General features: G+C 38.5%; 1 long non-coding RNA gene across 1 annotated transcript in view; it reads right to left on the bottom strand.

Annotated features, from left to right (window-relative positions):
- Positions 1 to 14,222, bottom strand: part of LOC121013024 (uncharacterized) — a 55,959-nt gene extending 41,737 nt beyond the window's left edge. Inside the window, exon 1 of the long non-coding RNA XR_005782465.1 lies at positions 14,062 to 14,222. This is a non-coding gene — a long non-coding RNA (uncharacterized LOC121013024). The remainder of the gene's footprint in view (positions 1 to 14,061) is intronic.
- Between the last annotated feature and the right edge of the window lie 290 nt (positions 14,223 to 14,512).

Genomic DNA, 14,512 nt, shown 5'->3' with positions numbered 1-14,512 from the left:
AAGGTTAAGTTGTGCACTTGGGACTTTTCTTGCTTCTTGAGGTAGGCCTGTATTGCTTTATAATTCCTTCTCATGACCGCATTTGCTGCATCCCAAAGGTTTTGGATTGTCATGTTTTCATTTTCATTTGCTTCCATGTATTTTTTTTAAATTTCTTTTTTATTTCCTGGTTAGCCAATTCATTCTTTAGTAGGATGTTCTTTAGCCTCCATGTATTTGTGGTCTTTCCACATTTTTTCTTGTTGTTGACTTCAAGTTTCATAGTGTTGTGGTCAGAAAATATGCATGGTATGATCTCAGTCTGTATTTGTTGAGGCCTGATTTGTGATGCAGTATGTGATCTATTCTGGAAAATGTTCCATGTGCACTCGAAAAGAATGTGTATTCTGTTGCTTTAGGATGAAATGTTCTGAATATATCTGTTAAATCCATCTGGTCAGTGTGTCATTCAAAGCCATTGTTTCCTTGTTGATTTTCTGCTTAGATGATCTGTCCTTTGCTCTAATGGAGTGTTAAAGTCCCCTACTATTACTGTATTATTATCAGTGAGTTTCTTTTTTTTAATGTTTATATTTATTTTGAGAGAGGAGAGAGAGAACATGTGAGCAGGGGAGGGGCAGAGAGAGAGGGGGAGAAAGAGAGAATTCCAAGCAAGCTCTGCCCAATGCTGGGCTCAATCTCATGAACCATAAGATCATGACCTGAGCCAAAATAAAGAGTCAGATGCTTAACCAAGAGAGCCACCTATGCATGCCTCAATGAGTTTCTTCATGTATGTTATTAATTGACTTATATATTTGGAACTCCAATTTGGGAGCATAAATATTTACAATTGTTAGATCTTTTTATGGGATAGAGCCCTTACTCATGATATAGTGCACTTCTTCATCTCGTTACAGCCTTTGGTTTAAAATCTAGTTTGTCTGATATAACTATAGCTACTCTGGCTTTCTTTTGACATCCATTAAGCATGATAGATGGTTCTCCATCCCCTCACTTTCAATTTGCAGGTGTCTTTAGGTCTAAAATGAGTCTCTTATAGGCAGCCTATCGATGGGTCTTGTTTTTTTTTTTTTTATCCATTCTGATATTCTATATCTTTTGATTGGAGCATTTTGTCCATTTACATTCAGAGTGATTATTGGTAGATATTAATTTAGTGCCATTGTATTTCCTATAAAGTTGTTTCTGGAGATTTCCTCTGTTCCTTTCTAGTCTTTTTGTTTTTGATCTTTCCTTCCCACTCAAAGATTCCCTTTTAATATTTCTTGCAGAGCTGGTTTAATGGCCATGAACTCCTTAATATAAAACATTAAAAAAATTTTAAAAAAGTGGTCACGAACTCCTTTAGTTTTTGTTTGTCTCTGAAGCTATTTATCTCTCCTTCTATTCCAAATGACAGGCTTGCTGGATAAAGTGTTCTTGGTGGCATATTTTTCCTATTAAGCACATTTAATATATCATGCCACTCCCTTCTGGACTGCCAAGTTTCTGTGGATAGATCTCCTGCTAACCTTGTCTCTCCTTGCATAGGGATTTTTTCCTGCCTTGCTGATTTCAAGATTTCCCCCTTTTCTCTCTATTTTGCAATTTTCACTAGGATATGTCTTGGTGTTGGCTGGCTTTTGATTTTGATGGGAGTTCTCTGTGCCTACTGGATTTGGATATTTGTTTCCTTCCCCAGATTAGGGAAGTTTTCAGCTATAATTATATAAGAAGAATCTCTTCTTCTGGGACTCCTATGATACTAATGCCTTTATCCTTTATGGAGTCATTGATTTTTCCTAAGTCAAAATTTATGATTCGATATTTTTCTGTCCTTTTCTGATGCATTATTTTCCATAATTTTATATTCTATATCACTTCATATCATATATCATAATTTTATATTCCTCTGCTTCTTCCATATTTGTGATCTTACAACCAGTCAGTTTTGCATCTCAGTTATAGCATTTTTAATTTTGGCCTGACTAGTTTTTAGGTCTTTTGTCTCTGCAGCAAGGGACTCCCTGGTGTCTTCTATGCTTTTCTCAAGCCCAGCCAGTATCCTTCTGATTTTTTAAAATTTGGTTCAGTCATATTACTTATGTCTGTTTTGATTAGATCCCTGTCCATGACCTTTTCTTATTCTGTCTTTTGGGATGAATTCCTCCATATTGGCATTTTGTCTAGTTCTCTGTCTTCTGTGTTAGGAAAGCCTGTTATGTTTTGTGCTCCTGAGAGTAATGGCTATATTAAGTAGAGGTCATATACTGTCCAGGGCGTGGCAATCGAGGAAGTGTTTCTGGTGTATGCTGTGTGCACTCTGCTGGTGTGTTTTGGCTGCTCTTTTACTTATTTGAATCCTCTGCAGAGTTTCTCCTTGCCTGTAGTGGGGAGTGTTTGGACTTTGTCCATTGTGTGGCGAGTTTTAACCAGGTGTGCTTTGGTCTGCTTGTTAAAAGAGGCTAGATCCTATTTCCCCCAGAGCTGAAGCTTTGCAGCACTCCATGGTCAGTAGACTTGGTGCCTAAGGGGGATTTGTGCTGGTCTTGGGGGGTAGGGGAGGGGCTGGCTGATGCTCTGGCTCTCAGGCACACTTGCCCTAGTAAAAAAGCATCTGCAGAGTACAGAGGGGTGGGGCTTGGTGTAAGCAACTCAAACATCCACTCTGGGCACTGTGCTGCTCACAGAAGTCCTTCTGTGTTGCTTCGGCGGGGGGAGGGAGGGAATGCATCAGCCCCCTCTCTCTCATCCCTGGAGAGGGGAATTTGTGCCCGCTGCTGTTCAGGAAGCCCTCAGAGAAGAGTGGACAATCTCACCTCATGTGTCACAGGCATCTCTCAAGATCCCTGTGTTCATCCTGTGTCTGAGCTGTCTGCCCACCTGGAGGCGCAGTGCTCCTGTTTTATCTCAGGTACACCAGCAGGATTTCAAAACTCCAAATTTAAGGGACCTGGTGTGGCGTGGGACCTGCTCTGATCCTCTGGGGGAGGGTCTTGCCACACTATGGCTGGTGCCAGTTTGTCCCAGAAGGGCAGTCTCATGAACATACAGGGGCTTGGAGTTTATGATAAAGTGCAGCAAAAAGTTGGCTTCCCGGTTAGCTGTCCTCAGCAAGTGTCTCTGCTCGTGCTAATGAATGGAGCTGTGCAATAGTGCCCACTGGCTCTTTTGTCCCCTGAGAGGCAGGGCCACCTGTCCCAAATGCACTCCAAGAAAGGATACTGTCTCTCCCAGTGTGTCCCATAGGATCTTCAGACCACAATGTCCACTCCCAGGCCTATGTGCTCCTTCACAGGAGCATTGCTAGGCTTGCCAGGCTCCACCCCCATTATGGCATGGACTTCTGAAACTTCAGTCTTTGAGCTCTGCTGCTTGTAAAAACTTGTGATAATCAGCCCTTCTTGGGTTTCCCAGTCAATTGTTTTGGGGAAATGTTTTTCTTATGCAATTTCTTGCGTGCTGTGCGCTCTCTCCCCCTTTTTGCATGATTAGGGCTCCCTTCCCTCCACAGCACTTAAGATTCTTTTCTCCCCCAAATAACATCTCCACATCTCCTACCTCCCATGATGTGGCCTATTTTCTCCCTCTAGTCATGTAGTTTGTTCTCTTAGTCCTCTGATTTCTTGTGTGTTCAGAATGATTTGATATATATCTAGCTGTATTCCAGAATGAGACAAGCATAGGGTCCTCTTACCACTCTGCCATCTTAACTAACTCCTCCCCATTAATTGGATTTTTCTTTGATGTTGAATGGTATAAGTTCTTTTTATTTTTGGATACTAACCATATATCAGATATGTCATTTGCAAATATCTTCTCCTATTCAGTAGGTTGTCTTTTAATTTTGTTGGTTGTTTCCTTCACTGTGAAGCTTTTTATTTTGATGTAGCCCCAATAGTTTGCTTTTGCTTTTGTTTCCTTTACCTCAGGAAGAATATCTAGAAAAATATTGCTATGTTCAAGTCAGAGAAATTACTACCTGAGCTCTCTTCTAGGATTTTCATGGTTTCAGGTCTCACATTTAGGTCTTTAGTCTATTTTGAGTTTATTTTTGTGTATGATATAAGAAAATAGTCCAATTTCATTCTTTTGCATGTAGCTATCCTGTTTTCCCACACGATTTATTGAAGAGACTTTTTCCCATTGCATATTCTTGTCTCCTTAGTGAAAGATGAATTGACCATAAAAGCGTGGGTTTATTTCTGGGCTCTCTATTCTGTCCCATTGATTTATGTATTTTTGTGCCAGTACCATATTACTTTGATTACTACAGATTTGCAGTATAACTTGAAATATGGGATTTTGATACTTCCAGTTTTGATCTTCTTTTTCTAGATTGCCTTGGCTATTCAGGGTCTTTTCTGGTTCCATACAAAATTTCAGATTATTTGTTCTAATTTTGTGACAAATTTTGGTATTTTGATAGCGATTGCATTAAATATGTAGATTGATTTTTGTAGTATGGACATTTTAACAATATTTTTTCTCCTAATCCATGAACATGGACTATCTTTCCATTTGTTTGTGTCATCTTCAATTTCCTTCATCAGTGTTTGTTTTCAGAACACAGGTTTTTCACCACCTTGGTTAAGTTTATTCTTACGTATTTTATTATTTTTGGTGCAATTATAAATGGAATTATTTTCTTGATTTCTCTTTCTGCTACTTCATTATTACTGTATACAAATGCAATGGATTTCTGTATATTGATTTTGTAACCTGAGACCTCACTGAATTCATTTTATCAGTTCTAGTAGTGTTTTGGTGGAGTCTTTAGGGTTTTCTCTATATAGTATCATGCCATCCGCAAATAGTGACAGTTTTACTTCTTCCTTACCAATTTGGATGTATTTTATTTCATTTTGTTGTCTGCTTGCTGTGGCTAGGATTTCCAGTACAATGTTGAATAAACGTTGTGAGGGTGGGCATCTTTGTTGTGTTTCTAATCATAGGGGAAAGCTTCCAGATTTTCACCATTGAGTATGATATTCACTATGGGTTTTGCATATATAGTCTTCATTATGTTGAAGTATGTTGCCTACAAACCTACTTTGTTGAAGGTTTTTATCATGAATGGATGTTGTACTTTGTCAAATGCTATTCTACATCTCCTGAAATGATCATATAGTTTCTATCCTTTCTTTTGTTGATGTGATATATCACGTTGATGGATTCGTGAATACTGAACCACCCTTGCATTTCAGAAATAAACCCTACATGATCGTGATGAATGATTTTTTTAATGTACTGTTGGGAGCACCTGGGTGGCTCAGTCGGTTAAACATCTGACTTTGGCTCAGGTCATGATCTCACAGTTCGTGTGTTTGAGCCCCATGTCAGGCTCTGTGCTGACAACTTGGAGCTGGAGCCCGCTTTGAATTGTGTCTCCCTCTCTCTCTGCCCCTCCCCCTCTCATGCTCTCTCTCTCTCTCTCTCTCAAAAATTTATTTATTTATTTATTTATTTATTTATTTATGAGAGAGAGAGAGAGAAAGAGACAGAGCACGAATGCAGGGGCAGAGAGAGAGGGAGACACAGAATCTAAAGTGGGCTCCAGGCTCCCAGCTGTCAGCACAGAGCTTTACATGGGGCTGGAACACAGGAACTGTGAGATCATGACCTGAGCCAAAGTCAGATGCTTAACCGACTGAGCCACCCAGGTACCCCTCAGTTTGCTAATAGTTTGATGAAGGTTTTTATATCTATCTTCATCAGAGATATTGGCCTGTAGTTCTCTGTCTCTCTCACTCTCTCTCTCTCAGTGTTTTTATCTGGTTTTGTTATCAGGGTAATTAACTGCTGGTAATCAGTCTGTTCAAATTTTCTAGTTTTTCCTGATACAGTTTTAGAAGGTTATATGTTTCTAGGAACTTATCCATTTCTTCTAGGTTGTCCAATTTGTTGGCATAAAATTTATCATAATTATCTCTTATTATCCTTTATATTTCTGTAGTGTCGGTTGTTATTTCTCCTCTTTCATTTCTGATTTTCTTTTAGTCCTCTCTGTTTTTAATGAGTCTAAGTATTTATCAATTTTGTTGATCTTTTCAATGAACTAGCTTCTGGTTTCATTGATCTGTTTTATTATTATTTTTTAATTTCTATTTCATTTATTTCTGTTCTAATCTTCATTATTTTCTTTCTTCTACTGGTTTTGTTTATTCTTTTGTTTAGCTCCTTCAGGTGTAAGCTTAAGTTGTTTATTTAGATGCTTCTTGAGGTAGGCCTGTTTTTCTATAAACTTATACCTTAGGACAGCTTTTCCTATATCCCAAGATTTTGGACTATTGTGTTTTCATTTGTTTCCATGTATTTTTTTATTTTCTCTATGATTTCTTTGTTGACTCATTCATCATCTAGTAGCATGTTATTTAACCTCTATGTATTTGTGTTCCTTCCAGATTTTTTTTTTTTTTTTTGTGGTTGATTCTAATTTCATAGTGTTGTGGTTGGAAAAGATGCATGGTATGACTTCGATCTTTTTCATTTGTTGAGACTTGTGTTGTGGCCTACTATGCAATCTATTCTAGAGAATGTTCCATGTACACTTGAAAAGGATGTGTATTCTGCTATTTTAGGATGGAGTGTTCTGAATATATCTTTTAGATCCATCTGGTTTAATGTGTCATTCAAGGTCACTGTTTCCTTTTTTATTTTCTGTCTGAAGTATCCATTGATGTAATTCGGGTGTTAAAGTCCCCTACTATTATGGTATTACTATTGATTACTTCCTTAATGTTTGTTATTAGCAGCTGTAAGTATGTGGGTGTTCCCATGTTCAATGCATAAATCTTTATAATTATTATATCTTCTTTTTGTTCTCTTTATGATTATATAGTATCCTTCTTTGTTTCTTGTTACAGCTTTTGTCTTAATGTCTATTTTGTTGATATAAACATTGCTGTCCCAGCTTTCTTTTCACTCCATTTGCATGATAAATGCTTTTCCTTCCTGTCACTTTCAACCTGCATGTGTCCTTAGCTCTGAAATGAGTCTCTTGTAGGCAGCATATGAGTCTTCCTTTTTCATCTATTCCATTTCCCTATGTCTTTTTTTTTTTTTTATCACCCTATGTCTTTTGATTAGAGCATTTAAACCATTTACATTTGAAATAATTACTTACAGGTATGTATTAATTGGCATTTTGTTACATGTTTTGTTTTTGTAGTTCTTTGTTCCTTTCTTCTTTCTCTCTTTTCTATCATGGTTTGCTGACTTTCTTTAGTCATATACTTGGATTCCATTCTCTTTATATTTTTCAAATTTATTATAGGTTTTTAACTTGTAGTTGCCATTATGTTTATTATATAATACTTTATGCACATATCAGTCTACATTAAGTTGATAGTAGCTTAGTTTGAACCCATTATAAAACTATAATTTATTTATCCCTTTCCCCTATATTTTAGGTATATGGTGTCATAGTTTACATCCTTTTATTTTCTGGATCCTTTGATTTTTATCGATATACTTATTTTTACTGCTTTGTGCTTCCTACTTCTTACTCCTTCTTACGTCTTACCTACTTCTTACTCCTGTTTATGGTTTTTCCTGTCCACTCAAAGAGTCCCCTTTAACAATTCTTTACATTAAAAAAAAAAATCTTTATTTATTTTTGAGAGGGAAAGAGACAGAGTGTGAGGACGGGAGGAGCAGAGAGAGAGGGAGACACAGAATCCGAAGCAGGCTCCAGGTTCTGAGCTGTCAGCACAGAGCCTCACACAGGGCTCAAACTCACAAAAGCGAGTTCATGACCTGAGCCAAAGTTGGACACTTAACTGACTGAGCCACCCAGTTGCCCTTACCCCCTTTAACAATTCTTTAAAAAAAAATTTTTTTTTCAACGTTTATTTATTTTTGGGACAGAGAGAGACAGAGCATGAACGGGGGAGGGGCAGAGAGAGAGGGAGACACAGAATCGGAAACAGGCTCCAGGCTCCAAGCCATCGGCCCAGAGCCTGACGCGGGGCTCGAACTCACGGACCGCGAGATTGTGACCTGGCTGAAGTCGGACGCTTAACCGACTGCGCCCCCCAGCCCCCCCCCCCCCCCCTTTAACAATTTTTATAGGTCTGGTTTAGTGGTCATGAATTCCTTTAACTTTTGTTTGTCTGGGAAACTTTTCATTTCTCCTTCTATTCTCAATGTTAGCCTTGCTAGATAGAGTATTCTTGGTTGTAGGTTCTTTTCTTTCAGCACTTTGAATCATGCCACTCTTTTCTAGCATGCAGTGTTTCTGCTCCTAAATCAGCTGTTAGCCTTATGGGGTTTCTTTTGTATGTAAATGTATTCTTTTTGTCTTGGTAGTTTAAAAATTCTCTTTATCCTATTTTTTGCCATTTTAATTACTATGTGTCTTGGTGTGGACCTCCTTGGGTTGATTTTGTTGGGTTGTGTGCCTTCTGGATCCAGAAGTCTGTTTCCTTCTCCAGATTCAGTTAAGTTTTCCACTATTATTTTTTCAAATACATTTTCACACCTTTTTCTCTCTCTTCTTCTGGGATCCCTATAAATGTTAATCTTATTTATTAAAAAATGTTTTTAATGTTTATTTTTGAGAGAGAGAGAGAGAGAGAGAATGTGAATGAGGGAGTGGCAGAAAGAGAGGGAGACACAGAATCCAAAGCAGGCTCTAGACTCTGAGCTGTCAGCATAGAGCCTGATGCAGGGCTCGAACTTGTGGACTGTGAGATCATGACCTGAGCTGAAGTTGGAAGCTTAACTGACCGAGTCACCCAGGTGCCCCCATAATGGTAATCTTATTATGCTTGATGGTTTCTCTGAGTTCCTTCAATATATTTTCATTTTTTATTATTCTTTTTTCTCTCTCTTCTTCAGCTTGATTGCTTTCCATAGTGTATTTGAAATTTCAGTTATTGAGTTCTTCATCTCTGGTTCTTTTTTACGTTTTCTATCTCTTAAAAATTTTTTTTCTTAAGTTTATTTATTTTGAAAGAGAGGGAGAACACACACACAAGCTGGGGAGGGGAGGAGAGGAGAGACAGAATCCCAAACCGGTTCTGCACCATCTCTTTATTGATGGTCTCACTGATGTCCTCCACTCTCTTCTCCAGTCCATTGAGCATCTTTATGACCATTACTTTAAATACAGAGAAAGACAGGTATGTTTTCACTCTTATGTGGATCCTGAGAAACTTAACAGAAGACCATGGGGGAGGGGGAAGGGAAAAAAAAAAGTTAGAGAGGGAGGGAGCCAAACCATAAGAGACACTTAAAAACTGAGAATAAACTGAGGGTTGATGGGGGGTGGGAGGGAGAGGAAAGTGGTTGATGGGCATTGAGGAGGGCACCTGTTGGGATGATCACTGGGTGTTGTATGGAAACCAATTTGACAATAAATTTCATATTAAAAAAAATAAATACTCTATCAAGAAAAAAAATTCTCTATTAGTCATATTACTTATCTCTGTTTCAATTAGCTCTCTTGTGAGTTTCTCCTGTTCTTTTATTTGGGACACATTTTTCTGTCTCCTCATTTTGTCAAATTCTCTGTATCTATGTGTTAGGAAAGTCAGCTACATCTCCCCCTCTTACAAGTAGTGGCCTTAGGAAGAAGAGATCCTGTAGTGCCCTGCAGTGCAATGTCTCCTGCTCACCAGAACCTGATTCTTCATGGGTTTATCTAATGTGTATTGCATACATCCTACTGTTGTGGGTGAACAACATTTGCCTTCAGTCCAGTCATCTGCAATGGTTTTCTTTGCCTTTTGTGATAAGATTTCATCTCTGTGTTGCTAGTGGGCCAGTCTGGGGCTGCCTTGGCCTTGTGTTGAGTCAGATAAAACATTTGCCAGAGCTGCGGTAGCTCTGAGCTACAGGGTGTCCCCCTGTATTGTCTTCTGAGAAGCTTTTGTTGGTGGGTGTGGCCTGCAGTTAGACCAGATGTCTGCCCCAGCCCACTGGTGGGGCATTAGTTAGACTGATATGTGTGGTTATCTTTCCTTTTCCTTAGGGCAGGAGTCACTTTGGAGTGGTGTTCCTGTTTGCACAGTGCCAAGCCTGTGGCACTGCTTTGGATTGACTCTTGCCAAGGGCATGTTGGAGGAAAGAAGTCTGTAGAAGAACACAGGGTCTAGACATGCAGTTAGCAAGGTTGGTGCTGGTCCTTTGAGGGAGAGGCCTTGTACCTGGGAAAACTCTTGCCAAGGCTGGGATGGAGGGCATGTATCTTCAGAACATGGGTGGTAGCAGGGCACACTGTTACCAAGTTAGGTGGAGAGTGTTGGCACTGTGCTGGTTACCACAGGTGTCTGTACATCTAGGTTGGAGCTTTGGGGAGGGAAATGGCACTTGCCCACCGGTCAGATGTTTATGGAGAGGTCACCCAAAGATCCCTGTCCCTCTAGCACATGCTTTGAGATTGATATTTAAAGTTCTAGGTGTTAAAGTTATGGGGATTTGTCTTTCTAGTGTGGGTTCCCCATGCCTGGGGTACCTAATGGAGGTCTGCTCCTCTCTCTTCTTTTTGCCCAGTGGCATCCCTCCCTCCCAGGGACTGTGGCTTCTGGTCACATCTCTATCCTTCCTACTCTCTTTAGTGTGGTCTCTTGTCTATATTTAACTGTGGAGAGACTGTTCTGCCAGGTTTTGGGGCATTTTCTGGGTTATTTACACTGATGTGGGTGTTATCTAGGTGTATTCACGGGACGAGGTGAGTCTAGGATCCTCCACTCTACCATCTTCCTTGGAAGTCTCCACCAAGTTCATCATTTTACAGTTTACAATTCACTCAATTTTAGTATAGTCATGATGTAAAAACTAGATATCTAATCTAGTTAGATGTTGTGTAACAATCACCATGAATTTCAAAATATTTTCAGTGCCCTCCCCAAACTCCATGCCTATTAGCAGTGAATGTCTGTTTCCTCCTGACACTCCATATGCTTAGCCCCGCAGTCCAGTTAACTACCAATGTACTTTCTGTCTTCGTGTTTTTGGCTGTTCTGGATATTTCATTTAAATGGAATCATACAATATGTGTCCTCTGTGTCTGGCTTCTTTTGCTTAACAAAATGTTTTCAAGGTTCATCCAGCCATAACATGTATCAGAACTCTAGTCCTACTTATGGCCAAATAATATTCCATTGCATTGATATTGGCATTTTTCCATCCATTTATTACTTGATGGGCATTTAGTTTTTTCTACTCTTTGTCAGTTATGAATAATGCTTCTATGAACATTTGTGTACCAGTTTTTTCTAGATATATGTTTTCAATTCTCTTGGGTATATGCCTAAAAGTGATAGTTTTGGGTCATATGGTAACTCTGTTTAACTTTTTGAGGAACTGCAAATGGTTTTCCAAGGCAACTGCACCATTTAGGTTCCTAGCAGCAGGTTATGGGGATGTAATTTTTTCCATATCCTTCCCAGAACTTTTTATTTTCCAGTTTCTTGATGTTCTTGTTTATTTCATTTCATTTTTTAAAAAAGATTTTATTTTTAAGTAGTCTCCACACTCGGTGAGGGGCTTGAACCCACAACCCTGTAATCAAGAGTCACATGATCCACTGACTAAGCCAGCCAGGCACCCCTCATTTTGTTTTTGATTCTAGCAATCCATGAGGGTATGAAGGGGTATCTCAATATGGTTTTGATTTTGTATTTCCTTTAATGACTATTGACGTTGAACATTTTTTTCTTGTGCTTGTTGGCCACTTGGAGAAATGTCCATACAAACCCATTCTTCACTTTCAATTGGGTTGTTTATATTTTTATGATTGAATTGTATGAGTTCTTTATATATTCTAAACACAAATCTCTTATCCGATATATAATTTGACAATATTTTCTCTGTTTACATTGTCTTTTAATTTTATTGATGGTATCATATGAAGAACAAAAGTTTAATTTTGATTAAGTCCAATTTACCTATTTTTTTGTTTTGTTGTGTCACTGATTTTTTTCCCCCAAAAGCCCTGTATGTTAAGCTTTTTTCACAGAGTGTACTCTGAAATAGGTCAAATAAAGATGAGTCCTGGTAATGGAGCTTTTAAGTGAGCCATCAGAGAGGCAAATCTCTGGGGATAGGGCTTTTAGGGATCTCCAAATCCATTATGTCTCCTCCGGTGGCTGCTAAATTGCTATTTTTTACAGGTACTATAGTTGTGAAACTGTTGAATTTAAGGCTCCCATAAAGCTGAGGAGAGAGGGATGGGATTAGGGTGTGTTAGAATGCCACCAGACTTATTGTTCTTATTAAGATTCATCTGTTTTTCTTGAATAAACACTTCTCAGAATGTAGCAGGCCTTTAGTTAATTTCCATAGTCCCAATAAATTTATTTTAAGAGTTTTTGTTAGTGTTTTCATTGCTTTTATGGAGGAGAAGATTTTGTGGGGATTGTTACTACATTTGGAATGTCTACATCAAAAAGTGAATTACTGATAAACAGAAAACTTGGATACATCTCAGGAAAATTATGCTGGGTGAAAAAAAAAGTCTCAGAAGGTTACATACCATATGGTTCCATTTACATAGCATTCTGTTAATAAAAAAAATAGGTATGGATTACAGTCTAGAGTTGGCAAGGGTTATGGAAGTGAGGAGGGAAAAGGTGTGTTTATAAAAGCAGAGCAGTTATGAAAGTCCTAGATGGCACCTTCTTGCAATAGAAGGCTATTTCATCTACACTGAAAATCTGTTGTTTAGTGTAGCCACCTTCATTAATTATTTTAGTTATATCTGGATAACTTGCTGCAGCTTCTATACCAATACTTACTGCTTCACCTGGCACTTTTATGTTATGGAGACAGCTTCTGGTTTTTTTTTTTTTTAATGTTTATTTTTATTTATTTTGACAAAGACAGAGAGAATCCAAAGCAGACTGTGCTGTGAGCATGGAGCCCAACGCAGGGCTTGGGCTCACGGTTTGTGAGATCATGACCTGAGCAGGAATCAAGAGTCAAAGGCTTAACCAACTGAGCCACCCAGGTGCCCTGAGACAGCTTCTTTCCTTCAGCCTCATAAATCAATATCTGCTTGCTTCACATTCTTTTCTGCAGCTTCCTCACCTCTCTCAGCCTTCCTAGAACTGAAGAGAGTTAGGGTTTTGCTCTAGATTAGGCTTTGGCTTAAGGGAATGTTGTGCCTGGTTTGATCTTCTATCCGGACCACTAAAACAGCAATAAGGCTGTTTCACTTTCTTATCATTCGTGTGTTCAACGGAGTAGCACTTTTAATTTCCTTTAGGAACTTTTCCTTTGTGTTAAAAACTTAGCTGTTTGGTGCAAGAGACCTAGCTTTTGGCCTATTTTGGCTCTTGACATACCTTCCTCACTGAGCATAATCATTTCTAGCTTTTGATTTAAAGTGAGAGAAGTGCAGCTCTCCCTTTCCTTTGACCACTTAGAGGCCACTGCAGAGTTACTCAATGGCCTAATTTCAATATTGTTGTATCTCAGGGAAGAGGGAGACCCAAGGAGAGGAAAACAGGGAAACAGCAGGTCAGTGGAGCAGTCAGAACACACAAAACATTTATCAGTTAAGTTTTCCATCTTATATGCGTGAGATTTGTGGTACCCCAGAACAGTTACTATAGTAACACCAAAGATTATAGACCACCATAACAAGTATAAGAGTGAAAATTCAGAAATATTGCAAGAATTACCAAAATGTGACACAGAAACACAAAGTGAGCAGATGCTATTGGAAAAACGATGCCAGTAGATAGACTCAGTGCAGGAATGCCACAAACTTTCAATTTGTAAAAAACAAAAACAAAAACAAAAAAACAACCCCCCCCAATATCTGTGAAGTACAATAAAACAAAGCACAGTAAATCAAAGTGTGCCTGTATTACAAAACTATAATAATTATAACCGTATGCCACTGGCATACATATAGACACACGGATCAATGGAACATAATAGAGAGCCAAGAAAAAAACTCCTGCATATAAAGGCAATCAATATTTGGCAAGGGAGCCAAGAATACCCAATGAGAGAAGGAGAATCTCTAACAAATGGTGCTGGGAAAACTTGATGTAACCACATAGAGAAAAATGAACAGGATCTTGAGCTTAGAGATCTTATTTTAAATACTTGGTTGTGCCTCACCTTTCTCCAAATCTTCTGAGTCTCCTGACAAGCAATTCGGTTGACTGATTCCAGCTCTCCATCCTTTATCTTCTCTTGAACATTCACAAACACAGCTGGTAGACAGCCAGCATGGAAAAAAGGAAGGCCCTGAATTCCTAGAAAATCAGAAACTGACTATATTAAGAGTCTTCGACATTTCAGAGACCTCAAACATTACATCATAGTTATTTTCATATTGATTCCAGCTGTGATTCAAAATTTCATGATGAGAAATATATACAGACTTTTGATAAATTTAGATTATATTTTGAAGTAAAATGACATAATCATATCTTTAAATCTGAACCTCAATACTGTGCAAACTGATTCAAATTTAGACTGCTTTATTGCTCCTCAAACATATATTAAAAAGGTTTTCAGTAAACACATAGAATCGAGGTAGTGTTTGAGAAAGTACACTTTATTATTA

This window comes from Herpailurus yagouaroundi, unplaced genomic scaffold (genome assembly GCF_014898765.1).
Source record: "Herpailurus yagouaroundi ecotype Mexico unplaced genomic scaffold, PumYag 197, whole genome shotgun sequence".
In the NCBI taxonomy this organism is placed as follows: domain Eukaryota; kingdom Metazoa; phylum Chordata; class Mammalia; order Carnivora; family Felidae; genus Herpailurus; species Herpailurus yagouaroundi.
Note: the sequence above shows the minus strand (reverse complement) of the source record. Positions and strands in the feature narration are given on the sequence as shown.